Source organism: Panthera uncia, chromosome X (assembly GCF_023721935.1).
Source record: "Panthera uncia isolate 11264 chromosome X, Puncia_PCG_1.0, whole genome shotgun sequence".
Taxonomy (NCBI): domain Eukaryota; kingdom Metazoa; phylum Chordata; class Mammalia; order Carnivora; family Felidae; genus Panthera; species Panthera uncia.
Window position 1 is genome coordinate 82,568,418 of NC_064817.1, and position 27,658 is coordinate 82,596,075.

The window sequence follows — 27,658 nt, forward strand, 5'->3', positions numbered from 1 at the left end:
TTACTCTTGAGCAAGATGTTCAATAGCATATTGGTAATCTTCCACAAGTTCCCAAAAGCTTTCTTGCAGCTTTTCATGTTGACTGCTTATTTCTATTTGATTCATCTGTTTTGTCAATTCTTCTGGTCTGAGATATTTTCTCCTTTTAGCACGATCTCTCTGCTTTTTCTTATACCGGCTAATCCATCTTCTTTTAATGCCCAGTCAATAGCTTCTGAATTGTTCAGCATCACTCACGTCAGTTACCAGTAGTCGAAGATTTTCATAAACCTGTCTAGCATGCACTTATTTATTTTGAACTTCTGTTGGGACTCTATTGCTATATCTTCATTGAATTCTTGCATCAACTTTTCCTGGGAAAAACATGACAAGGCTTGACAAAGCTTCACAAGCACAAAGTCTCTTAATTTCACATAGCTTTTTGATGGATCTTCCACTGTAATATCAAGAACAGAAGGAGATAAAATGTGGTATCTATGAGCTGTTTCCAAGAATTTGAGGACCATGGCCTTGACCTTGAAATAGATTCAGTATCAGCATCTGAATTATATATGACTGGATTTTGTCTGGATACACATAGTAATTATAGACTGTCAGGTAGCTTGTGGTTGCAAAGAGTGTAGCCCCATCTTTATTATACTTCTCAACGACTAGAAACTAGTGTTATCTTTCATAATCCACGTCAATACAGCTAGCAGTTTCAATAAACCACATCAAAAGTGACTGAAGCCTTTAATGATATTCTCAAATGCTTTTACATGCCATGCCAGACTTGTATATCTGAAAGGTAAAGTTTTCTCCTCTTGTTGGACTGAGAATAGAGACATTTCCAAATGTCTTGAAATCAACTTCTTTTCCCAGCAAAGAGAGAAAATAATTCGTGTTTGTACAAAATTTAGGTGGAATGATTTGTCCAATTTTGCCCTTTACATCATCTGCCTCTACACAGTCAAAGTCTTCATCAACTCTAGATGCATATTTGACATGAAACAATGTTGACAGGCTACAAGCAATATAGCATGATAGGTTCTTCAGATCCTTGTAACAAAATCATTTTCATCATCCCCAAAGAGTTGATGGATTTATTCAAGTCAGAAAGTTCTAATTTAATTCTCAAGATCTTCAGGAAAATGAGCTATTTTTAGTTCAATTACTGTGTTGGTATTACATTTGTACTCTGAAAGTTTCTTCTCCACTGCACTCTGGTACTTAATCCAAAATTTCTCCAAATTTCACCAAATCCGACCATTTCCAAGCTGCAAGAAACTGTGGCTGAGGAAGGGAATCTATAAGTTCTTTATACATTTTGAATACTAACATTTTATCTTTTGCAATATCATTTGCAATAACCATTTGCAAATATCTTTTCCCAGTCTATAGGTTGCCTTTTAGTTTTGCTGTTTGCTTCATTGTGCAAAAGCTTTTTATTTTGTGATGTCCTTTTATTTTATTTTTGTTTTTGTTTCCCTTGGCTCAGAAGACATATCTAGAAATATGTTGTTATGACCAGCGCCAGAGAAATTACTGTCTGTGCTCTCTTCTAAGATTTTTATGCTTTGGGGTCTCAAATTTAAGTCTTTAATCCATTTTGAATTTATTTTTGTGTATTCTGTAAGAAAGTGGTCCAGTTTCATTCTTTTACATGCAGCTGTCCAGTTTTCCCAACACTATTTGTTGAAGATTCTGTCTTTTTTCCATTGGATATTCTTTCCTGCTTTGTCAAAGTGTTAATTGTCCATATAGTTGTGAGTTTATTTCCGGGTTTTCTATTCTGTTCCATCGATCTGTGTGTCTATTTTTGGGCCAGTACCATGCTATTTTGATCACTACAGCTTTGTAATATAGCTTAAGTCTGGAATTGTGATGTTTTCAGCTTAGCCTTTCTTTCTCATGATTGCTTTGGCTATTCAGGGTTTTTTGTGGTTCCATACAAATGTTGGGAATGTTTGTTCTAGTTCTGTGAAAAATGCTGGTGGTATTTTTATAGGGACTGCATTAAATGTGCAGATTGCTTTGGGTAATATAGACATTTTAACAATATTTGTCCTTCCAAACCATGAGCATGGACTATTTTTCCATTTCTTTGTGTCCTCTTCAATTTCTTTCTTCAGTGTTTCATAGTTTTCAGAGTATAGGTGTTTCACCTCTTTGGTTAGGTTTATACTTAGGTATTTTATTGTTTTTTTGGTACAATTGTAAATGGGATTGATTCCTTAGTTTCTCTTTCTGCTGCTTTATTATTGGTATATAAAAATGCAACAGATTTCTTTACATTGATTTTGTATACTGTGACTTTACTGAATTCACTTATCAGTTCTATCAGTTTTTTGGTGGAGTCTTTCAGGTTTTCTATATAGTGTATCATGTCATCTGAAAATAGTGAATGTTTTACATCTTTCTTGCAAATTTCGATGCCATTTATTTATTTATTTATTTATGTATTTACTGTTGTCTGATTGCTGTGGCTAGGACTTTCCAGTACTATATTAAATAACAGTGGTGAGAGTGGACATTCCTGTCTCATTTCCAACTGTCGGGGAAGATCTCTCAGTTTTTCCCCATTGAGGATGACATTAGCTGTGTGTTTTTCGTATATGACCTTTATTATGTTGAGGTATGTTCTCTCTAAAACATGAGTGTTTTTATCATAAATGGATTATGTACTCTGTCAAATGCTCTTTGTGCATCTATTGAAATGATCCTATGGTTCTTATCCTTTCTTTTATTAATGTGTTGTATCACATTGATTGATTTATGTATACTGAACCAACACTGCAACACAGAAGGAAATCCCACTTGATCATGGTGAATGATTTTTTTAAATGTATTGTGGGATTAGTTTTGCTAGTATTTTTTTGAGAATTTTTACATTTATGTTCATCAGGGATTCAAAGAAAGAAACTTGTCAATGAGAATATAGTAGAGGTATGAGAATGAAGAGAAAAGAGTAGGGATCATACAAAGGCCTCATGCATGGAATATACTTGAAAGAAAAGAACTATAAGAGTCTTATCATAACACCCCAACATCATCACATTCTAACTATTGTTAATTTACTTTAAGGTGTAAGTATGTATGTATGTATTCATGTGTGCAAGAGAAAGCAACACTGGTGTTACAGATGCCCACAAGCTCAAAGTAACTTGCCACTTTTCTCATCAGAGCCAAAGCCCATGAGAGCCCTGAAGCTATGGGGATCAGAGGATACAAGTGTTGTGTTACCAAACCTTCTGGAACTCCCAAGGCCACTGTTAAAACAAGAGCCAGGAGCACATAGCTGCCTAGGCTGTTAGAACATCTGTGACTTATCACCATAGCTGGGACCCTTCTGTTTGAGTAGGAACCAAGGAGACTACACTTCCACTGAGAAGCCTGTGTTCCTGCTGAGGATCCCATTTCCCCACTGTTGCTGCTGTACTTTCAGGAAGTGTGGCAAAAAAAGAAAAGAAAAAAATAAAGCAAAACAAAGGAAAATAATGGAAAAAGGAAAGGAAAAAGGAAAGGAAAGGAAAGGAAAGGGGAAAGGACCCAATCAGGTGCCCTGAGAATTCACATTTTTTACACACTTATGTTATAACATTGACAAAATTTGGCAAGACATTCACAAAATATACCCTAAAATACAAAAATTTTTATGTCATCCAGTCTACCATTTTTTAATACAACTTGTATTTCAGTCATCAACAACCAAATACATTCATTTAAGACTACATATCTGGAAATGTAGCAAAAATATTTTAAATACAGGAAAAATAAATTACATGTACATATAGATAGGAACTATGTAGGAAATATTTCTGCAGATCAAGTGATCATGATTTGGAACAACTTCAAAGAATTATTAACATATTACAACTTCCAAAAAAAGGGTTAATGAGAGAAGCAAATGTCCAAAAAGGATATGAAAATTTGCTTAACATTAATAGTAATTGGAAAACATATATATTAAAACAGCAATGATGTACCACTAGCATCCATTGGGTTAAATATTTTTAAAGCTTCATAATATTACATCTTGACGAGGATGTGTAGAAATGAGTATACACATAAGTTGCATAATCTAGGTAGGGAATTTAACAAAGCACCTTGAAAGGAAAATTAGCAGTCTCTATATACATTTAAAGTTAGCCTACCTAGGGAACACAAATTGATGTAGTCACCATGGAAAACAATACGGAGTTTCTTCAAAAAATTAAAAACAGAATTACCATATGATCCATTAATCCCACTACTGGGTATTTACCCAAAGAATTAAAACACTAATTTGAAAAGATATATGCACTCCTATGTTTATTGCAGCATTCTTTAAATAGCCAAGACATAGAAGTAACCCAAGTGTCCATCCATAGATGAATGGATAAAGAAGATGTGAATATTAGCTATTAAAAAAAAGAATGGGGCACCTGAGTGGTTCACTCGGTTCAGCATCCAACTTCAGCTCAGGTTATGATCTCGTGGTCCATGAGTTTGAGCCCCATGTTAGGCTCTGTGCTGACAGCTCAGAGCCTGGAGCCTGCTTCAGATTCTGTGTCTCCCTCTCTCTCTGCCCCTCCCCAACTCATGTCTCTCTCTCAAAAAATAAATAAACATTAAAAAAAAAGAATGAGGTCTTGCAATTTGTAACAACATGGATGGACATAGAGAGTATAATGTTAAGTGAAATAAGTCTAACAGAGAAGACAAATACCATATGATTTTAGTCATATGTGGAATTTACAAAAGAAAATAAGGGTGCCTAGGTGGCTCAGTCAGTTAAGTGTCCAACTTCGACTCAGGACATGATCTCATGGTTTGTAGGTTCGGGCCCCACATTAGGCTCTGTGTTGACAGCTTGGAGCCTGGAGCCTGCTTTGGATTCTGTCTGTCTCTCTCTCTCTCTCTCTCTGCCCCTCCCCTGCTGTGCTCTGTCTCTGTATTTCAAAAATAAATACATGTTAAAAAATTTTTAAAAAAAGAAAGAAAACAAATGATGGAAAGAACCCAAATGTCCATCGAATGATGAATGAATAAAGAAGATGTGAGATATATATATATATATACACACACACACACAATGAAATACTACTCAGCAATGAAAAAGAATTAAATCTTGCCATTTGAAACAACGTGGATGGAACTAGAGGGTATTATACTAAGCTAAATAAGTCAGTTCAAGAAAGACAGATATCATATGATTTCACTCATATGTGGAGTTTGAGAAACACAACGGGTGAACATAGGGGAAGGGAAGGAAAAATAAAATAAAAACAGAGGGATAGGCAAACCATAAAACCATATGACACTCTTAACTACAGAGAACAGAGAGTTCCGGGGATGGGTTAAATGGTTATGGGCATTAAGGAGGGCACTTTTTTTGGAATGAGCACTGGGTGTTATATGTAAGAGATGAATGAATCACTGGGTTCTGCTCCTGAAGCCAAGACTATGCTGTATTTAACTAACTTGAATTTAAATTAAAAAATGAAAACAAATGAAGAAAGAAAAAAGAGACAAACAAAACAGTAGACTCTTAAATACGGAGAACAAACTGGTGGTTGCCACAGGGGATGTGAGTGGGGATGATTGAAATAATAAAGGAGATCAACTGTACACTTATCATGATGAGCACTGAATAATGTATAGAATTGTTAAATCATTATAGCATGCACCTGAAACTAATATAACACTGTATGTGAATTATACTTGAATAAGAAATAATAAAGTAAAATAAATAATAAAAATAAAATGAGCCTATTTAGATTTTTGTTTTTGGAAATTACAACCTAGCTTCTTGAGAAACACATATAAGGAGGAAGAAAGAAGGATAAAAACTACCTGTTTGAAAGTATAAGAAAATTAGTGAGGCAATCAAACTTGCAGGAGACAAGAATCCCAAAAAAATGTGAAGAGGTGAGACTCTGCCCGAATTTGACAGGGTGTTTCCCCATAAGATATTTGCTGATTTTGAAAGCAGCATCTAAGATATTTTGGATCTGAATAGATCTTCCAGCAGCATCATGGGGCTTGAGAAACAAAAACTGGATTTTTGGGTCTGATACGCAGAAAAATGTCCTATGAATGCCCCAAAATTTCAGTAAAGAATTATGAAGAACTGGGTACTAAGAATAAAAATTAACTGGAAATTGATCAGCCCTCTCAAAGATTGAATCCCGGCTTTGAATCCCTGCTTGAATTAGGGTCCTCTGCCTTAGGCATAACAGCCTTGATGCAAAGGGCTAAAGGGGGAGATGTAATTGCTGTCTCAGGATGAAATGGAATACAGAATGAATGGAAGAAATATAAGAAATGAAAATAGCAGAGAATTTCTAAAGATACTGAAAGGCATCCAAACAAAAATTTAAGAAGTGCTACAAACTCCAAAGCAGATACAAAGAACGTCACACCTAAACACATTATGGTGCGATTATTGAAAATCAAATGCAAAGGAAAAAAGATAGCACACATTATTTAAATAGACTTTAATGATGCATTGTTTTTAAAAAGTTATAATCATGGCGTGCCTGGGTGGTTCAGTTGGTTAAGCATCCAACTCTTGATCTTGGCTCAGGTCATTGTCTAACGGTCCATGAGATTGAACCCTATATCAGGCACCATGCTTACAGCATGGAACCTGCTTGGGGTTCTCTCTCTCCCTCTCTCTCTGCCTCTCCCTGCTTGTGAACATGTTCTTGCTGTCTCTCAAAATAAATAAACTTTACATTTTTTTAATGTTTATTTATTTTTGAGAGAGGGACAGAGCACAAGCGGGGAAGGGGCAGAGAAAGAGAGAGAGGGAGACACAGAATCCGAAGCAGGTTCCAGGCTCTGAGCTGTCAGCACAGGGCCCGACCTGGGGCTTGAACTCAGAAACTGTGAGATCATGACCTGAGCTGAAGTCAGATGCTTAACTGACTGAGCCACCCAGACACCCCTCAAAATAAATAAGCTTTAAAAGCATATGTGCATATATAAAAATTTTTAAAAGTTAGAATCATGAAAGGGAACAAAAAAAGAATTTGAGATAGCACAGAGGAAGCAACAAACAGAGGGATCAGTTACCACCACCAGAGATAAGGTGAAAAAAGAGGAAGAGATTGGGGTTATTCAAACATTTTTAAAACCTCTAGTTGTGGAACTCAAAAATCACAAGACCCTCCCATCACAGGTGTCATGTCATCTTAAGTCACAGAATAAGAGGTGTACAGACACAATTAGAACATCAATCATCCTTTGGCAGGAGCAACCAACATCCCCCACACAAGAGAAAGGATCAGATGGCACTTGGCCCCAGTAATACCTGCCCCTTAAAAAATACAAAAGCTCATAATAGTGGTAGATACTCAATAGAAATGGTGTGGATGCAGGTATTACTCTTTTTCCTGCCTGTAAATATGCTACTACATATTTCTGTTTCCAGGATATAAGGGCATAACCAAGGTATTGTAGAAAACTGAATGTCATTATGAAGTTCTGATTGTTGTTTGTTTTCTATGCAAACTAGAAAATACAAGTTCATCCTCAGAGGTAGACCCTTAATCTAAACATGAGCCATAAACTAAACATAACCTTCCTAATCCATTAATGAATTAGTAAATAAAATATTAAAGCTTTTCAAACAGTGGGTTATGGAGGACACAAAGGGACATTAACAGGTTTATCCTTTCCAACAGACACATATACATGGGTTTCAGTGCCTTTTAAGGATGGCTGTAACAGATATCTATGGTGGAACAGATTTTGAAGCCCACAAAGCCCCAAATCCGATCCCAACACTCATTTTCCATAAATGACCTCAAGATCCAAAGATGAGAGAATGGAGACATGTCTTAGATATGTCTGATGACCTTCCCTAAAAGCTTCAGGTCGGAGTCACTTACTAATGGGCTTTGGACCCTCAGTCTAAATCCCCAATCAAACACACACATTAAAATCTGCAAAGATTGAGTCATATCAAGGTACAAAGCATAAAACTTCAGTGCATAATTGTGTTCAATATCTGGACCTCCAAACATAAATTACTTTATCCCAGGCAACATAAAAATTATAATACAGATGGTTCACAAGATTAACCTACGCATGGGCATAATTACATGTGTAACACCATTAACATAGCTTTTCTATGGCACCTTCACAAGCCCTTCCTTAAAACACTTCTCAATGGTCACACATTTCTTTCAAAGCTAGAAATGAATGAATGGATAAGAAAATATGAAAAAGTTAAAACCTGGAGATAACGAAGACTCAGATGACAAAGGAGAACCTAAGTAACATATGTGAGTAAATTTTTATTAGAGATCCATATCAAGAGTGAAAATTTCCCAGTTACAACAGTCACTATAACTTTAATAAGGAGGAGAAAATTTAATGCAGACAAGCTACATAGGTACAGAGAAAACAAACCAACACTGAAGCAATGCTAAGGCCAAATGGTGTAGATAATCATTGGACAAATGTGTATGATGAAAGTGGACAAATATTTAAGCTTATGGAGAAGAGAAATGAACTCTAACAAAGTACTGTATTTTGTTGTGACTACAAGGAGAGAAACTGAGCTTGTCATATTTGGGAGATTGCATTCCTTAGGAAATGCTAAACCTATACTCTGTATTGGAGTTAAGTAAATTTTATCATTCTGTGATGAAACCAGCAAACAAATAAGTAAGTAGCTTTGCAAAGGATCTCACAACCTCACCATCAGAGTGCATTAATTAGCATCATGTTACACAAATTTGAGTTATTCCAGTTAGAAAGACACAACTGTGCTATGGCTTTGATTGACTTGGGGAGATCAATACAAACATTAATTTTAATTTTTAATTAATAACATTAATAGAAAATACCCTCTTTGTTCAGGCTTGGGTACTCTAAACAAGATGAAGCCATCTCATACCTCTGGAAAACACAAAAGAAGAGCCATCCAGGGTAAGATTATATATGTTGCCAAGCAGAACAGTTTTTACTATTCTTGGTAAGAAGAATCACATAAAAGGAGATCCATATTCAGAAATAAAATACTGAGAGGATAAATAGCAGTGTTATTCCACTTATTAAAGCTTATTTGGAATGACTTACTAGGCCATTAGCTTAGCAAAGGTGTGAGGAAAAGGCCACTCTCAGGCATGTTCCCAAAGTCATGCAGGTGGGACGTAGGCAAGCCCAACCTGGACCGAGGTCTGACTCCTTCAAAGTAGTCAAGTGTGTTCTCTCCACATTTTCCCCAAACCTTTGTGAGGAACCAGGCATTGTGGTAGGAGCCAGGATGATGTTCATCCATAGAATGAGAAAATTTGTGACTATAACCTCAGCGTAGGTTTTGATTAATTTTATGGCCTTGATGATCACTTTGGTAGAACTCTGACTATTTTTGGTCATGTCTATCATATTTTTACACTCTTCCTCACACTCTCATGCTTTCACACTCTTACTGTCATACTCACATATTCAGTCTTAGGCTCTTGCTTCCAAAACTTCACATTCTTACATACTCACACTTACACACTCACTCACATACGTTCATATATTTTTAAACTCTCAACCTTAAACAAAACACACCCTCACACACCCATTTATTAACCCTCATTTAACCCTATGTAAGAGACTTCAGCCTAATCATAGAATGATCTAAGTCAGCGGCTCATAGACACTAGCAGACAGACAAAACATCGTTTAAGGATCATAAGATTATATTTCAAATTAAATTATAAGGCTTTTCATAGTCTTAAAGACATATGCCATAGCAGCCTATTAGAATCCCAAGGTACAGAAGGAATTTCTTTTGCTTTCATGGAGTAGATTATAAGTTGATACACAGGAAGGTCCCAAATGTTTTAAAGAAATCACCTCAGCTTGAACTGAAATGGATAAGGATTGGGGGGCCTGGGTTGCTCAGTTGGTTAAGTCTCTGACTCTTGATTTTGGCTCAGTTCCTGATCTCACATTGTGAGATCAAGCCTCGTGTTTGGTTCCTTGCTGAGCATGGAGCCTGCTTAAGATTCTCTCTCTCTCCCTATGCCCCTCCCCCTACTCTCAAAAAAAAAAAAAAAAGAAAGGGATAAGGATTATACAAAATAAAAAGAGGCATATGGACACTCAAACTTTTCTGAGTGTAGAAGACAGGTTACTCAGTTTTATTTATTCATTTTAAAAGTTTGCTTATGTATTTTGAGAGGGGGGGGAGTGGCAGAGAGAGAGGGAGAAAGAGAATCCCAAACAGGCTCCATGCTGGCATTGCAGAGAAGATCATGACCTGAGTTTAGATCAAGAGTTGGACGTTTAACCAACTGAGCAACCCAAGAACCTCTGGTTACTCAGTTTTAAACACAGTCTGCTTCTTAGGGAAAAATAAAGATAACTCAGAAAGTAAAAGCAAGATCCACAAAGCAAATGAAGAACCACAGAGAGTAGATCTCAGGGGGTAGGACTAATCCCTAGTCAAGGAACGTCAAGAGGAGACTAGTTAGAATTTGAATTGCCATATTCAGTGGCTGTTATGTGCCTATTATTTCCCCTTCTGAATGGTAGTGTATATAGTAATTTTCCTGTACCTGTCTCAAATTTTATGTTGGGAAGGGAGGTAGCAATTATTTGTCACATTAACTCACAGGTCTTCAGATTGAGAATGGTACTCAAATAGGTGAATCTGAAGAACAATACCTGAAGAGCCTCATGTGCACTGGGACCTAACTGAGATAAGATCTTGGTCTTGAGCAGAATTTTTAGTGGTAAGAGACTTTGGAAGGTCTTGAAGGAGACAAGTGTAATTTGCATCCTGAAGGAATATAAATAATTGTGGCCATATGGAAGATTGTAGAAGACTATTTTCCAAAGATGGTTACTACCTCATCTTCCATCCTACATGCTGTTTAAGAACATTGTTATACACCATTGAGGCTTGGGGAGTCTATGTTCCTTCTCCTTCCAACTGGGCAGGTTTGGGAGAATGTTTCATCTAATGGAGTTTGGTGAAGATGACATTATTTGACTTTCAAGGATAGACAATAAGAGTCAATACAACTTCCATATGGCTTTCTGGGACACTTGCTTTTGAATCTTGAGCTGCCATGTAATAAGTCTAATTATCTGGAGGCCACCATGATATAAGGAAGCTAAGTCATGTACAGAGTTCATGTGCAAACATGAGCTCTGACTTACAGTCAGCATTTGAGTTCTTCCAGTCCAGGTATCATATGTGTGAGTGAATGTCCCTTTATATTATTTCATTTCCCAGCAAATGAGTGACTCCTAAATTTCAAGTCTATCAAGCAGAGGCACCAGATATAATGGAGCAGAGATGTCTTTTCTACTGTTCCATCTCAGAGTTACTGACTTAGAAAATCTGATAGCATAATACAATTTTTGTTTTATACCACTATATTTTGGATGATTTGTTAAATGTAATAATAACCAGAATAGGAATTGACATCAGAAGTGTTTCTAGAGGTACCATTTTAAGGATGCATTCTCTGAATTAGTTCTTGATAATTGGAAATTGGTTCTCTGATCTTAATATATTTAAAGACATCAATGATTCTGTTTCCATTGGCAAAGGGTACAATGATAGTTCATGGTGTACATCAGCAAAACAGTTTTTTATATTATCACCTGTAGACACCTGGAAGCAAATGCATATTTATGGCAAGACTTTGGGTGACCACAACACATGTGTAGCTATAAAACAGGTTAGTGAAAATAAGTATTATAAAGGGAAGATTTTTTGCTTCTACATGTTCCAGAGAACTTGAGAAAGAAAATGATGAGCTCAGGGCTTTAAATTCCTATATCAAATTTTGGATAGGGAACCAAACCACACCTCTGACTGTTCTAAAAAATAGTCATCATCTTTTGTAGTCATGAGGCTAAGATTTCTGAAAAGTTAAACTGAAGTGTAATCTTGTGGAATGCTGAAGTATGATACAAGTTTAGTTTTCAACCTCATGGGTTCTCTTACATTAAAGTTAGAATGTTGATAGGGAAGAGATTAAACAATGAGGATTTAGACAAGGACATACAGGAAAATCAGGTTTAATCTAAAATCCTTGATATCCTAAATTCTGCTGCTCTGCCTTTGCTACTAGTAGCAGCCTTTACACTCATGTCTGAGAAGATCAGTCTCCTCTAGCATGAAAAACTTCTAATGGGCTTACCTGAGGTAGTTGCCTTTCAAGTGACTACTGATTCACCTTAGGACCTACCCATACAATGTACCATTGCTTTTATTTTTCATTTTATTTTTTCCAACATTATTAAGATATGATTGACATATAATACATGGAAGTTTAAAATGTGTTGATTTGATATACTTATATATATTAGTCCTTCACCCTTTATCTGCAGTTTTGCTTTCCACGGTTTTAGTTACCCGTGGTCAACTGCAGTTTGAAAGTAGAGTATCCTTTTTTTTGACAAATCATCAAAAGGCCAATAGTAGCTTAACACTATGTCACAATGCCTGTGTCATTCACCTCACTTCATTTCATCATGTAGGCACTTTACCATTTTATATCATCACAAAAGGATGAGTACAGTAAGGTAAGATATTTTGAGAGAGAGAGAGACAGAGAGAGAGAAGGCACATTCACATAACTTTTATTATGGTGTATTGTTATAATTGTTCTCTTTTATTATTGTAAATCTCTTACTATGCCTAATTTATAAATTAAAATTTATCCTAGATTTGTATGTAAGGGAAAAAAACATAATATATATGGGGCTTGGTACTATCCATGGCTTCACACACCCACTAGGTGTCTAGGGATATTAGAAAATATCTGCCAACAGACAATGGGGGGCTACTGTACTGCAAAATGATTACTACTATAGTGTTAGTTAACACCTCCATAATGTAACAGTTTCCATTGCTTTTAGACCTATAACCAGATTCAAGTCCTAGCAGCTTCCAGAACATGAATTCAAAAGTATAGCCTATGAATAAATGTGATATACATAAAATGAGTTATATGATCGTGTTCACTTATATTAATGGAAACCAAAGAAACATATACAGAAATAGATCCTAAAGTTGTTAGGTCAGATGATAAAAATGTGTAGCATTGGGCCAAATTTACTTATATGGTCTCACTGAGTAGAGACCTCATATTTAATATGCCAGATAGAGTGGCAAGAGTGAACCTAACAGTTTTCTTAGTTATTTAACAGAAACATGGACCCAAAGACATCCTATAGTAAATGAAATTAAAATGTCAGAACTTCCTTAGAACAGCAGAGATAAAACTATCCAAAGGTTTAGAGGGTTTGAAAGGATAGACTGGATTTATCACTTAATACCTCCACAATGGTGTCCGGAAAAGCCCAGAAGATTCTCTTTACCAAAGCTGTCAGAAACACATTCCTGAGGTGAGCTCCAGAATTATTGAAGGCTTTGTGAGGTATAATCTTGTTAGGGCACGATAAGAGTGGAAACTGCTACCATCGAATTGGGCTTCCTGAACTGAAAAAGGACATTGTGTTCCTGGTTTGGAAGGAGCCAAGTGGAGACATATATTTGCCAAAGACAAGATGAGTATTATTATTATAATAGGTGGCAGAGCTCAAGCAGTAATAATAATTTTCTGACTCACAGTGATCTTTGGTATTGACAAGTTGATTATGGTGTCCCTAGATGGGCAGCCTACTCAATTCTTCATCTGTATAAATAAAATGACTCTATATCTAATGAGTTGAAATCTAACTTAAATCACTATAATAGTCACAGCCTCTCATCAGTTTCCATACTGGAGCCACTTCACAGACGGGATGCCCTATAAAAAGGGAGAAGCCAGATCTCCTTGAAAAAGGATTATGCTACCCAGCCAAAATAAATATTGTAAATCTTCATTTGGTCTTCCCTAAAAGGACTTGCATCCACTTACCAGGACAACTGTGCATTGAGGAAACAGGGAAGAAATCAGACTTGTCAAAGGTTACTAGACATTGACTCTGAAGTAACTCTAAATCCTGGCGACCCAAAATGCCACTGGAATTTTCACTCAAGTAAGTGACACAGCTCCTGCTAACCTGTTGTTATCTCCTTCACAGAAGACATGAAGCATAATAGACAAACTTAGAAACTGAACTGAACCAATTCCCACACTGGTTTCCTGATTCATAGAATATGATCTATTATGATAGGGAAGGTCAAATGAAGAATAGTAAAACTGTCTCTAACTATCCATATAGTAAATCAAAAGCAAATGGAGGAAACTTCAGAGGTTAGCACCACCATCAAGGACTTGAAATATTCAGGGAGTAGAGATTATCATAACAGTCCCATTCAACATTCTGATCTGGCCTGTGCAGGAGAGGGATGGATTTTTTAGATTAACAGGGGATTATTGTAAACGTGGTCAGATGATATTTGGGATGGTGGAAGATGGTGGCATAGGAGAACGCTGGGCTCACCTTGTCTTGCTGATCACTTAGATTCCACCCACATCTGCCTAAATAACCCAGAAAACCGCCAGAAGACTAGCAGAACAGACTCTCCAGAGCCAAGCATAGACAAGAGACCCACGGAAGATGGTAGGAAGGGCGGAGAGGCGGTGCTTGCTATGTGGACTGGCGGGAGGGAGCCAGGGCAGTGGAGGGGCAGCCAGCCTGGCAAGGCAGAGCCCCTGAGTCTGGCTTGGAAAAGAGGAAGGGCCGGACTCTGTGAGTACTGACTGCCAGTGGGACTTAACATCTGGAATGTTAAAGGTCAACAGCTCTGCTCTCGGAGAACAGGGAAGGCAAGAGGACGCTGGGAGGGAGGGTTGTTGAGCCCTGGAAGACAGAGCTCAGCTTGGTGGGGGAACAAAGGTACTGTCAAGCACCATTTCTCTCTCCCATCCCCCGGCTGAAAATCCAAAGGGAACCAGTTCCCATCACCAAACTTGCTTGCATGGCGCAAACGCCCAATGCTGTGCTTCTGTAGATCCATCCCTCCCATGGGCCTGCCTCCCTTCTGGCGCTGCAGGGCCCCTCCCACAGGGGACCACCTACAGCAAAGCAAGCTAAGCCTGCCCCTCCTGCCCCTGTGCACCTTGCAGATCCACCCCAGCTACTATGCCCTTGGCCAGATCCCATCAAAGCAATACCACAAGCCTGGCATTGTGCAAGTAGCCCAGACAGGGGCCACACCACTCCACAGTGAGTCCTGCCCCTGGGAGAGGGGAAGATAAGGTACACACCAGTCTGAATGTGGCCTCAGTGGTGGGCTGGGGGCAGACATCGGGTCTGACTGCAGCCCGCCCACCAACACAAGTTACCCTGGACAGCACAGGGGAAGTGCCCTGCAGTTTGGAGCCACTGCAAGGACTACCCAAAATGATGAAATGGAAGAATTCTCCTCAAAAGAAACTCCAGGAAGTAGCGACAGCTAACGAATTGATCAAAAACGATTTAAGTAATGTAACGGAAGAAGAATTTAGAATAATAGTCATAAAATTAATTGCTGGGCTTGAAAAAAGCATAAAGGACAGCAGAGAATCTATTACTACAGAGATCAAGGGACTAAGAAATAATCATGAGGAGCTAAAAAATGCTATAAATGAGGTGCAAAATAAAATGGAGGCACTCATAACATGGAGTGAAGAGGCAGAGGAGAGAATAGGTGAATTAGAAGATAAAATTATGGAAAAAGAGGAAGCTGAGAAAAAGAGAGATAAAAAAATCCAGGAGTATGAAGGGAGAATTAGAGAACTAAGTGATGCAATCAAACAGAACTATATCCATATCATAGGAATTCCAGAAGAAGAAGAGAGAGAAAGGGGCTAAAGGTGTACCTGAACAAATCATAGCTTAGAACTTCCCCAATCTGGGGAAGGAAAAAAGCATTGAAATCCAAGAGGCACAGAGAACTCCCTTCAGACGTAACTTGAATAGATCTTCTGCATGACATATCATAGTGAAACTGGCAAAATACAAGGATAAAGAGAAAATTCTGAAAGCAGCTAAGGATAAACAGTCTCTAACTTACAAAGGCAGACCCATAAGACTAGTGGCAGACCTATCTACTGAAACTTGGCAGGCCAGAAAGGAATGGCAGGAAATCTTCAATGTGATGAACAGAAAAAATATGCAGCTGAGAATCCTCTATCCAGCAAGTCTGTCATTCAGAATAGGAGATATAAAGGTTTTCCCAAACAAAAACTGAAGGAATTCATCACCACTAAACTACCCCTGCAAGAGATCCTAAGGGGGACTCTGTGAGTGAAATGTTGCAAGAACTACAAAGTACCAGAGACATTACTACAAGTATGAAACCTACAGACATCACAATGACTCTAAACCCGTATCTTTCAATAATAACACTGATTTTAAATGGTCTAAATGCTCCAAACAAAAGACATAGGGTATCAGAATGGATAAAGAAGAATAAGACCAATCTATTTGCTGTCTACAAGAGACTCATTTTAGACCTGAGGACACCTTCAGATTGAGAGTGAGGGGATGGAGAACCCTCTATCATGCTACTGGAAGTCAAAAGAAAGCTGGAGTAGCCATACTTATATCAGACAAACTAGACTTTAAATTAAAGGCTGTAACAAGAGATGAAGAAGGGCATTATATAATAATTACAGGGTCTATCCTTAAGGAAGAGCTAACAAATATAAATGTCTATGCGCTGGATACGGAAGCCCCCAAATATATAAAACAATCACAAATGTAAGCAACGTTATTGATAAGAATGTAGTAATTGCAGGAGATGTTAATACTCCACTTAAAGCAATGGATAGAACATCTAAACAGATAATAAATAAAGAAACAAGGGACCTGAATAATATATTGGATCAGATGGACTTGACAGATATATTTAGAACTCTGCATCCCAAAGCAACAGAATATACTTTCTTCTCGAGTGCACATGGAACATTCTTCAAGATAGATCACATATTGGGACACAAAACAGCCCTTAAAAAGTCTAAAAGAATTGAGATCATACCATGCACACTTTCAGACAACAATGCTACAAAGCTTGAAATCAAGCACAGGAAAAAGTCTGGAAAACCTCCAAAAGCATGGAGATTAAAGAACACATTCTACTAAAGAATGAACGGGTCAACCAGGCAATTAGAGAAGAAATTTAAAAATATATGGAAACAAATGAAAATGAAAAGACAATGATCCAAATGCTTTGGGATGCAGCGAAGGCAGTCCTGAGAGGAAAATACATTCCAATCCAGGCCTATCTCAAGAAACAAGAAAAATCCCAAATACAAAATCTAACAGCACACCTAAAGGAAATAGAAGCAGAACAGCAAAGACACCCCAAACCCAGCAGAAGAAGAGAAATAATAAAGATCAGAGCAGAAATAAAAAATATACAATCTAAAAAACGTGGGGAACAGATCAATGAAACCAAGAGTTGGTTTTTTTGAAAAAAAAAATAGACAAAATTGATAAATCTCTAGCCAGGCTTCTCAAAAAGAAAAGTGAGAGGATCCAAATAAATAAAATCATGAATTAAAATGGAATTATTACAACCAATCCCTCAGAAATACAAGCAATTATCAGGGAATACTATGAAAAATTATATGCCAACAAACAGGACAACCTGGACAAATTTCTAAGCACCCACACAATTCCAACTCAAACAGGAAGAAATAGAAAGCTTAAACAGACCCATAAGCAGTGAAGAAATGGAATCAGTTATCAATAATCTCCCAACAAATAAGAGTCCAGGACGAGATGGCTTCCCTGGGGAATTCTACCAGACATTTAAAGCAGAGTTAATACCTATCCTTCTCAATCTCTTCCAAAAAATAGAAAGGGAAGGAAAACTTCCAGACTCATTCTAGGAAGCCAGCATTCCTTTGATTCCTAAACCAGACAGAGACCCAGCAAAAAAAGAGAACTACAGGCCAATATCCCCAATGAATATGGATGCAAAACTTCTCAACAAGATACTATCAAATTGAATTTAACAGCATATAAATAGAATTGCTCACCATGATCAAGTGGGATTCATTCCTGGGCTTCAGGGCTGGTTCAACATTCGCCAATCAATCAGTGTGATACATCACATTAATGAAAGAAAGGAAAAGAACCATATGACCCTGTCAATCTATGCAGAAAAAGCATTTGACAAAATTCAGCATCCTTTTGTAATAAAAACCCTCGAGAAAGGATAGAAGGAACATACTTAAACATCGTAAAAGCCATTACAAAAAGCCCACAGCTAATATCATCCTCAATGGGGAAAAACAGAGCTTTCCCCCTGAGATCAGGAACACGACAGAGATGTCCACTCTCACCACTGTTGTTTAACATATTGTTGGAAGTTCTAGCATCAGCAGACAACAAAAGGAATCAAAGGCATCAAAATTGGCAAAGATGAAGTCAAGCTTTCACTTTTTGCAGATGACCTGATACTATACATGGAAAACCTGATAGACTCCACCAAAAGTCTGCTAGAACTGATACATGAATTCAGCAAGGTCACAGCATACAAAATTAATGTCCAGAAATCAGTTGCATTCTTATACACTAATAATGAAGCAACAGAAAGACAAATAAAGAAACCTATCCCATTCACAATTGCGCCAAGTATCATAAAATACCTAGGAATAAACCTAACCGAAGATGTAAAAGACCTGTATGGCGAAAACTATAGAAAGCTTATGAAGGAATTTGAAGAAGATATAAAGAAATGGAAAAACATTCCAAGCTCATGGATTGGAAGAATAAATGTTGTTAAAATGTCAATACTACCCAAAGCTATCTACACATTCAATGCAATCCCAATCAAAATTGCACCAGCATTCTTCTCCAAGCTAGAACAAGCAATCTTAAAATTCATATGGAACCACAAAAGGCCCCGAATAGCCAAAGTCATTTTGAAGAAGAAGACAAAAGCAAGAGGCATCACAATCCCAGACTTTAGCCTCTACTACAAAGCTGTAATCATCAAGAGAGTATGGTATTGGCACAAAACCAGACACAGAGACCAATGGAATAGAATAGAGACTGAAGAATTGGACCCACAAAAGTATGGCCAGCTAATCTTTGACAAAGCAGAAAAGAATATCCAGTAGAAAAAAAGACAGTCTCTTTAACAAATGGTACTGGGAGAACTGGACAGCAACATACAGAAGAATGAAACTAGACCACTTTCTTACACCATTCACAAAAATAAACTCAAAATGGATGAAGGACCTGAATGTGAGACTGGAAACCATCAAAACCCTAGAGGAGAAAGAAGGAAGAAACCTCTCTGACCTCAGCTGCAGCAATTTCTTATTTGGCACATCTCCAAAGGCAAGGGAATTAAAAGCAAAAATGAACTCTTGGGACCTCATGAAGATAAAAAGCTTTTGCACTGCAAAGGAAACAATCAACAAAACTAAAAGGCAACTGAAGAAATGGGAAAAGATATTTGCAAGCAATGTATCAGATAAAGGGTTAGTATCCAAAATCTATAAAGAACTCACCAAACTCCACACCCAGAAAACAAATAATCCAGTGAAGAAATGGGCAGAAAACATGAATAGACACTTCTCTAAAGAAGACATCCAGGTGGCCAACCAACACATGAAAAAATGCTCAACATCACTGATCATCAGGGAAATACAAATCAAAACAACACTCAGATATCACCTCATGCCATTCAGAGTGGCTAAAATGAACAAATCAGGAGACTATAGATCCTGGAGAGGATTTGGAGAAACGGGAACCCTCTTGCACTGTTGGTGGGAATGCAAACAGGTGCATCCACTCTGGAAAACAGTGTGGAGATTCCTCAAAAAAATTAAAAATAGATCTACCCTATGACCTAGCCATAGCACTGCTAGGAATTTACCCAAGGGATACAGGAGTGCTGATGCATAGGGGCACTTGTACACCAATGTTTATAGCAGCACTCTCAACAATAGCCAAATTATGGAAAGAGCCTAAATGTCCATCAACTGATGAATGGATAAAGAAATTGTGCTTTATGTATACAATGGAATACTACTTGGCAATGAGAAAGAATGAAATATGGTCTTTTGTAGCAACGTGGATGGAACTGGAGAGTGTTATGCTAAGTGAAATAAATCATACAAAGACAGTTACCATATGTTTTCATTCTTATGTGGATCCTGAGAAACTTAACAGAAGACCATGGGGGAGGGGAGTGAAAAAAAGTTAGAGAGGGAGGGAGCCAAACCATAAGAGACTCTTAATAACTGAGAACAAACTGAGGGTTGATGGGGGGTGGGAGGGTGGGGAGGGTGGGTGATGGATATTGAGGAGGGCACCTGTTGGGATGAACTCTGGGTGTTGTATGGAAACCAATTTGACAATAAATTTCATATTAAAAAAAAGTGGTCAGATGATGACTCCAAATGTACATGCTTTTCAAGATGTGGTTTCTTTGCTGGAGGAAAGAAACATATCCCCGGAAGCCTGGTATGAAGGGTTTTAAAAAAAAATTTTTTTTTAATTATTATTAGTTTTTTTAGCAGTGAAGACCATATAAAGCAGTTTGATTTTGGCTGGCAGGACCAGCAAGTTACTTTTACATTCTATCTCAGAGCTATATTAACTCTCCAGACCTATGTCAAAATCTAATCTACAGAGAGCTTTATCAACTTTCTATACCACAGGACATTATATTGTCGTATTACATTGATGACATCATGTTGATTTGGCCTGATGAGCAGGATGTAGCGACAATCCTGGCAATATGAATACATCCTGAGAAATGGAAAATGAACCCCACAAAAAATTCAGTGGCTGGCCTCCTTGTTGAATATTCCAGGGGTTCAGAGGTAAAGAGAATGTTGAAATACCCCTCAAGGGGAAGAACAAGTTGTAGCAACTGGCCCCTACTACTAGGCAAAATGCCTAGTGGGCTTTTTTGATTTTGAAGTCCATCATATATCTTATTTGGGAGTGCTAATTGTATCCATTTAGGGAGTATGCTAAAAGGCTGTCAGTTTCGAGTGGGGCCCAGAACAAGAAAAGGATCTGTAGTATACCCAAGCTACCATGCTAGCTGCTCTGCCACTTGGTGAATATGGTTTAGCAGATGCAATGGTACTTGCAGTGATTGTGGCAAATCAGAATGTTAGGTGGATAATTTTTCAGACCCCTACAGGTGATAGTTTGATTATATATCTTTCAAATATCTATGGCAAATAGTTTATTTAGATTGATACTATTCTACAGATGATGGTGGTATACTAGCTGACTTACTTCCCACCCCTTTGCTTTTTCTCAGAGGGGACCAGTATGAGGTTATTCTCACTCTAACAATTCCCACATTAATATTTTATTTTCTAAAATTAACAATATAACTTTTATTTTTAATAAAGAGGTTAAAGATTTCTCAATTCACAGAGGAACATTCTAATGTTTTCCAACTTCTTTGTAGCTTCCTCGGTCTTTTGCTCTGTTAGAAAAAAAAACCTACATTTGCAAAAATAGAAACTGTTCTGTAGCCCTTCTCAATATGTGTAATAGAGGAGATAAATCACATAAGATATTGACATGTCAGACCAAAAGATTGCAAAAGAGTGCATCAATTGTAGTTACTCCCATTTTATTTTAATTTTTAAATTTGTTTAGCTTACAAACCACAGAAATGTATTTCTTTTATTTATTTTTCAAAATATAATTTATTGTCAAATTGGCTTCCATACTACACCCAGTGCTCATCCCAACAAGTGCCTTCCTCCCTGCCCATCACCCACTTTTCCCTCTCCCTCACCCCCATCTACCCTTAGTTTGTTCTCAGTCCTTAGAAATGTATTTCTTTTAAATTCCAGTTAGTTAATATACACTGTTATGTTAGTTTCAATTATACAATATGATGATTCAACAATTCCATACATTAGCCAGTGCTCATTACAAGTATACTCTTTAATCCCCATCACCCATTTCACCCATACCCCCACCCATCTCCAACCTGGTAACGGTAAGTTCTCTATAATTAAGAGTCTATTTCTTGATTTGTCTCTCATTCTCTTTTTTTACCCCTTTGCCCATTTGTCTTGTTTCTCAAATTCCACATATGTGAAATCATATATTTGTCTTTCTCTGACTGGTTTATTTCACTTAGCATTATATACTCTCTAGCTCTATTCATGTTGTTGCAAATGAGATTTCATTCTTTTTTATGGCTGAATAATATTACATTTTATACATATACATATGTATGTATATATATCACATCTTCTTTATTCATCAATTGATGAACACTTGGGCTGCTTCCATTATCTTGGCTATTTTAAATAATGCTGCAATAGGGGCGCCTGGGTGGCTCAGTCGGTTAAGTGTCCAACTTCAGCTCAGGTCACGATCTCACGGTCCGTGAGTTCGAGCCCCGCGTCGGGCTCTGGGCTGATGGCTCAGAGCCTGGAGCCTGCTTCCGATTCTGTGTCTCCCTCTCTCTCTGCCCCTCCCCCGTTCATGCTGTGTCTCTCTCTGTCTCAAAAATAAATAAACGTAAATAATGCTGCAATAAATATAGGAATGCATGTATCCCTTTGAATTAGTGTTTTGTATTCTTTGGGTACAAAGTACAATTATTGCATTAGTGAAATTGCTGGTTAATAGGGTAGATCTATTTTTAACTTTTTGATGAACTTCTGTACTCTTTTTCAGAGTTGTTGCACCAGTTTGCATTTACATTAACAGTGCAGGACTCTTCCTTTTTCTCCACATCCTTGCCAACACCTATTGTTTTTTGTGTTGCTGATTTTAGCCATTCTGACAGGTGTGAGGTGATATCTCATTGTAGTTTTGATTTGTATTTCCCTGATGGTAAGTGATGATGAACATCTTTTCATGTGTTTGTTGGACATCTATAGGTCTTCTTTGGAGAAATGTCTGTTCATGTCTTCTGCCCATTTGTAATTAGATTTTTTTGTTTGGGTGTTGAGTTTAAGTTCTCTATATATTTTTGGATACTAACCCTTTTTCCGATATGCCATTTGCAAATATCTTCTCCCGGAAGAATTGTTCTTAAGGATTGTTCTGTATGATCCTGAATGGGTTCCATACAGGTGTACCTGAATGAGATGATGACTGGTAGCCTTTAGCTGGCTATTTTCATGGGACATAAGTGGTCTTGAATAACAGAATTTGTGTACTCAATATATGTAGAGAAAGTGAGATGTGTGGGAAAGAGGGTGGATGGGCAGAGGGGAAGGATGGTTGGTGGTTATACTTTAGCTTTGCTTGGGAATTAGGTCCATAGGTCCAAGCCCTGTAGAATGATAGGCCATGGGATTCAGCTGCAGAGGCTATTTCCAGAGCAAAGGGTAGCACTCTTTCTGTACTTAGGAAACAAAGTTGACAGGGAGTGAGGATGGAGAAGGGGGTGATACACCAAATATTTAATTTGGACCACCTGTAACACATAATGTTCAAAGGTTTCAGAGTAAGAGTTCAATTGGGGGCCTACCTGCCATGTATAATATGTGAAAGATTTAAATAAACTAATAGACTGTTAAATAAAATATCTTTTCTACCATGAAAAATATATTAATTTGTATTAATCTGAATGGCCAGGTTCTAATTAGACTATTCAGTGTATTTTAATGTTTCTTTTTCCTATATAGTTTATTGAAGGAGTTTTAACACAAAGTTTTCAGTAACAGGTTCATGTCAGGAATGGTTGGGTGATACCCAAGATCACACATATAGATGCCTGGAGTCTCCACGACTGTTAAGTGCAGTGTATTACTTTCCTGTTGTTATATAACAAATTATCATACAAAGGATATCTCTCAAAATAAAGAAATAAACTTAAAAAATAATATGCAGAGACAGAGAGACAGAGAGACAGAGAGACAGAGAGAGAGAGAGCCAGTGGGGAAGGGGCAGACAGAGAGGGAGACAGAGGATCCCAACTGGGCTCTGTACTGACAGCAGAGAACCCGATGCAGGGCTTGAACTCATGAACTATGAGATCATGACCTGAGCTGAGGTCGGATGCTTCACTGACTGAGACAACCAGGCACCCCTCTATCCATATTCTATTGGTTGGAAGGAAGTCACTGGTGCTTCCAAACTCAAGAATAGGGGATTATACAAGTATGAATACTGGAAAGTGGGGATTATTTGGGGCCAGCTTATGGCCTGTGCACAATACTTGGACTCCTCTAGGTTCTATTTAAGTGATGTAGGGAGAATGGAGCCCCCACCCTTAGCCCGTGGTCCTCATTCCAGGTCCCAGGTTCTAGGGCCCAGCCTCTCCTCCGTCCCTTCTCCACACACACTTAGCTCCATTCCTCACCTTAAGAGGCTTCATGTGCATATATGTGGATAATGTAGCCTACTTATCCTCTGTTCCCTGTATACAACCACCACCTATTAGTCAATTTGCACTCATGGGAATATTTATACCCTGGAAGTAAATACAACCCCCAGAAGCGGAGCATGAGGACCCATTGAAGAGGAGCATGCAAGGCTCTTGGGGCTTAGGAGTTAGGGCTACATGAGGAGAAAATTCAGGGCCTCATATATATGGAGCATGGTTCAAGATAGGGGGTATGGTTTCTGGGTATGCATATCCTCTTAACCCCACACACTGGACTCTTGGCCATTTTCAAAGTTGCAGGCCACCATGTAACCCTTCCCAACTAAATTGTCTTTACTCTGTCTCCACAAGATGTTGCCACTGTCCTAAGTTATTCTCATGCATGACTTTCTGCATGCTACATATGCATGCATGATTCTTATGTATTATTTTTAGTACATGTATATTTATTGTAATAAATTCATGGCACTTTAAAAATGTTTTTTAAACTTTGCATACATGGCATTATAAACTTTGTATACTTTTGGAACTAGATTTTTACCTTATCCATTTTTTCACTGCTGCCACCCAATCTTTGCACCTGTAGGTCTTTCTCTGTGTCTCTACCTCTGAGAATTCTAGTCTCTTCCCAAGTCCAATTTTTATTACCCTGTTCATTTACCTGAAACAATCTCAAGACAGTGAAGTAAGGCTGGTCATAACATAGATGATGCTCAAACCAGTGGTTCTCAAACTTTAGTATATTTCAGAATCATCTAAAGAACTTGTAAAACTCTAATTATAGGCACATCTTCAAATTTACAGTTAGGTAGTTCTGGAGTGGGGCCAGGGACTTTGTATTTCTAACAAGTTCCCATGTAATGTTAGTGCTACTTGTCCACATCAGCCCAGTACCAACCCAGCACCATTTGGTCTTCAGGTAAGCTAGGTCATCCATTAAGTTATTTCAACAAAATTCAATAGGGAAGGGCAACTCTCCCATATCTCTTCACATAAATTGTTTATAACTTGATATTTTAATTAATTTGTGGCTACAGTAAAATAAGTTAAAACATGGTTGAAAGTGAATTTTTTCAATTATGCTAAGATGAGACAAAACAAAATATATAAAGATAGATTTGGGTGAGCATTATTTATCTAAAAGATCTGAAGCTTATATATTTCAAATAAACTTTAATTTTTTTTAAATTTAATGTTTATTTATTTTGAGAGAGAGGGAAAGAGAGACAGAGCCCCTGCCCAGCAGGGGAAGGGCAGAGAGAAAGGGAGACACAGAATCTGAAGGAGGATCCAGGCTCTGAACTGTCAGCACAGAGCCTGACATGGGGCTTGAACCCACCAGCCGTGAGATCATGACCTGAGCAGAAGTCAGATGCTCAACCGACCGAGCCACCCAGACGCCCCTTAAGCAAACTTTTATTTTTAACCTGAAAAAATACTGTCAGATACATCTGAAAGATATAAGAGAAAAGTCAGATATCAGTGGATGTTACTTTTTGGGTGAAGAACTTTGGAGCAAATCCAGTGTTGATAAAATTTCCCATGGACTACTGAAATCAGAAAATCTTGAAATTGGTAAAGAATAAATTCATTGTCTTTTCCTCATCCATGTCTTTCTATGCTTTCACACTGTACAAAGAAATAAGAGAATATTAACAATTGAACATAATTAACATACACCAATGACTTTCTAAATATAAGCATAGTCAATCTTGTGTATATCTGTTGTCTCAACAGGAGAAAACCATGCAATTTTCCTCTTGCAACACAGACTTTTGGGTATCAGGGTGTTCATGCATCATTTGATGTCTTCAATCATCCGATCACACCAACCTCACCTCCCACTTGCCAAACACCAAAAATTCTTGTTGTTTTTTTGGGTGGAGGTGGGGAAGACCATTTAGGGTTATAAATGTTTCTCCACCTTAGAAGCCTTTGCTTCTTTCATAAACCATAATCTCTTAACCTCCCAGGCCTTTAGTGTTCATGTCTGTGAAAGGAGAAAGAAAAGAGGGAAATAAATGATGATATGTAAGTTAAAATAACAATTCAGTGATAACCAAAATCTTACTATGAGTAATCTTTCTTTTGACATCACATGAAACACAAAACTTAAAATGAATGAATAGCTAGGAATCAATCTTTAAATGTGGTCCTACTTGAAATTCTTTTTTTTTTTTTTACAAGTTTTTAGGTAGACACATTCTCAAAGGCATTGTCTCCAGAGACCACATAAGTGACCACCAAAGATGAAGGCCCATCTAGTGTATGTTTCAGTCACTTTAGCCACTTGTTCTAGTAACTGCATTCTAAACAAATGTGATATCAACTACCAGGTCTGAAATTTCCTACCTTTAGAAGTCTTATAGTTTCAGCTCAAAGAGTAGTATGCCTGTGAAAGAAATATATTTCAGAACATCCTGCATTCTATATGATCTAGTATATATGTACATTTTTAACACTAAAAGTGGTTTATAAAATTAAATTTAAAATATTTTTTAATTATTAAGTTTACTGGAAAAATGTAAGATTATAACATGCATATGGCAAGAATGGTTGGGTGATACTCAGCATGCACTGTCCCAGGCTATATTCTACTGGATCTGGCTCCTTTTCAGGTCCTTCTGGTTTCCATTTTTATCCATTCTTTTCTCCTCACTTTCAGCTATTTCAGTGATGTATGTCAGAAATGGATGAATGTTACACAAAGCTGTACACAGATACCTGAGTTCTCAGGGTCTGCTCTCTTCTGGGTTCATATCTTCTTCAGGTCCTTTTTCAGGTTCTTCATTTCTTTTTTTTTTTTTTTAATTTTTTTTAACGTTTATTTTTGAGACAGAGAGAGACACAGCATGAACGGGGGAGGGTCAGAGAGAGAGGGAGACACAGAATCCGAAACAGGCTCCAGGCTCTGAGCAGTCAGCACAGAGCCCGACACGGGGCTCGAACTCACGGACTGCGAGATCATGACCTGAGCCGAAGTCGGCCGCTTAACCGACTGAGCCACCCAGGCGCCCCAGGTTCTTCATTTCTGATCACTTCTACTTTCTTTTCTTCACCTCCAGCTTCTTGGGCCTCATCATCAGAACTTTCATACTTATATACATTGCTTCATTAGTGAAGAATAATACAGACTTCAGGAGCAGAATTTCATGGAAAAAATAGCCCAATTTATGACCAGTGGCGACATTCAGTACTCTACCTTCAGGACGATCAGGAGGAAAGAAGTAGGTGAAGATAGAATAGCTAGGCATCAAAAAAAAAAAAAAAAAAAGAATAGCTGGGCATCTTCCTAGTGGAAGATACAACACTTCTGTGGCCCTCATATTTCTGCAGCTTGATAGTTTTCACAGTGACATATCCCCTGTCTTTCCAGTGGATCTCACACCCTGTGCTGCTGATAATTTCTGGCCCTTTGGAGAAGAAGGGATCAGAGTCATCTGGGTCTGATCGCAT

The 27,658-nt window shown here is 37.8% G+C and overlaps 1 pseudogene; it reads right to left on the bottom strand.

Annotated features, from left to right (window-relative positions):
- On the bottom strand, positions 1 to 27,658 carry LOC125931360 (histone acetyltransferase type B catalytic subunit-like; annotated as a pseudogene).